We start from the raw sequence: 2,157 nt of genomic DNA, 5'->3' as shown, positions 1-2,157 counted from the left end.
GTTCTCGCAAGCTATAGACTTTAGGGCACCCTCGCCGGCAGCGGGAGCCGGCGTGCCAATCACGGCACCGCCTGCATGACACGCCACGCCCCTCCCGCTCCCGTCCCGAGCTATTGGCTACGCAGACCGGGGGTGGGGGTCCCGACTCGCACCGCCCCTGACTCCCAGGATTGGTACCCAGGGGGCATCCTAGGCTCTGTGGCCCAGTGGTCATTGCTGTGCCGCGGGCAAATTCTAAGTAGACTTTGGGGCCAACTCTGTCCCAGCCTTAGGCAATGTAGGTTTTCTGATGTCAGAGAGAGGCACAGTCTGAAATCACGTGCACCGTTTCTAAATCCTGAAACCCTGCCTATTATATAGTAGGCAAATTTGGGAGGAGGTGGAGGAGGAAGAGGAGAAGGAGAAGGGGGAGCATCTTGGGTTGCACAAAATGAAATAACCATAGGCACAGTGAAAACACAAAAGAAGGAGTCTCTACCACAAGCAATTTATACGAGACTTGTCAGCCTTTTCAGATTGGACTTAATCTTAGAGGAAAATCAGCATTGCTTATCCAAGATTCTCGTAGAAATAAAGCATCCGCTTCCTCCCATATCCCCCTCTTTTTCTCCACTTCTTGTAATCCTCAAATTAGAATTAGCCAAACATTTGAACCTATATTTGTTTCCACTTTAAGAATAATTTTTAAAAAACTTTTTTAACTGCACAGAAACTTTTTTAAAAGTACAGAAAGTAGCTAAAAGGTCACTCCCTTGTCTCAACCCTGTGAGTCAGCTCCATCAAGGTGGCCTCCCTGAAAGTCTTTCATAACACTTCATTGACACCTCATTGGTTTGCATTTAATCCTAAAGCCACATCTAGTCACATTGGAGAATGGGGATATGTAGTCTTATTATTCGTGAGCAGCAACACACCCTGCTACAAATCAAGAGTTTTGTTACTGAGGAAGAAAGAGAATGGACATTGGGACAGGTAACTAGTAGCCTCTGTCACACTCCCAAATCACCAATAAAATTCGTGCTTGAGAAAGATGAACTAAGTTTGTCCTATGGCCTCACATATTCCTTGGCAAATGACCACGTATTCTCTGGAGTAGCACTGTTTGAGAAGTTTGCTTCCACAATACAATTTTTAATTACTACATATCGGATTTGTGAAAGTGTATAGTTTAATCAGCCTTCAATTGTTGGACAATTTTTTCATTGCTATAAGTAACACTGCAGTGAACATCCCTACAGCTAAAGTATTTCCTTAGGATAAATTACTAGAGGTGGAACTGAGAGGTGAAACAGGGTGGGCCTCTGGGTCAGGTGGAGACTTGGAGAACTTTTCTGTCTAGCTAGAGAATTTAAACGCACCAATCAGTGCTCTTTGTCTAGCTAAAGGTTTGTAAATGCACCAATCTGCACTCTGTAAAAATGCACCAATCAGCACTCTGTAAAATAGACCAATCAGCGCTCTGTAAAATGGACCAATCAGCAGGATGTGGGCGGGGCCAAATAAGGGACTAAACGCTAGCCGCTGGCTCTAGCAGTGGCAACCCATTTAGGTTCCCTTCCGTGCTGTGGAAGCTGTGTTCTTTCGTTCTCCACAATGAATCTTGCTGCTCTTCAGTCTTTGGGTCTGCATTACCTTTATGAGCTGTAACACTCACCGCAAGGGTCTGTGGCTTCAGTTATTAAGACCATGAACCCACCAGGAGGAAAAAACGACTCTGGATGTGCCACCTTTAAGAGCTATAACACTTACTGCGAAGGTCTGCCACTTCATTCCTAAAGTCAGCGAGACCACGAACCGAAACTCTGGACACATCTGAACATCTGAAGGAACAAACGCTGGACACGCCATCTTTAAGAGCTGTGACACCACAAGGGTCTGCGACTTCATTCTTGAATTCAGTGAGACCAAGAACCCACCGGAAGGTACCAATTCCAGACACATTTTGGCGACCACAAAGGGACTATCGACCATCACCAAGCGGTGAGCACCATCATACCGCTTTCGCTTGCTCTTCTGTCCTATTTTTCCTTAGAATTCGGGGGCTAAATACCGGGCACCTGTCGGCCAGTTAAAAGCGACTAGCGTGGCCGTCGGACTCAAGACATGGGTATCAGGCTTTATGGGAAAGGGCTCTCTAACTACCCCTGTGACCATGAG

Source organism: Rhinopithecus roxellana, chromosome 5 (assembly GCF_007565055.1).
Source record: "Rhinopithecus roxellana isolate Shanxi Qingling chromosome 5, ASM756505v1, whole genome shotgun sequence".
NCBI lineage: Eukaryota > Metazoa > Chordata > Mammalia > Primates > Cercopithecidae > Rhinopithecus > Rhinopithecus roxellana.
Note: the sequence above shows the minus strand (reverse complement) of the source record.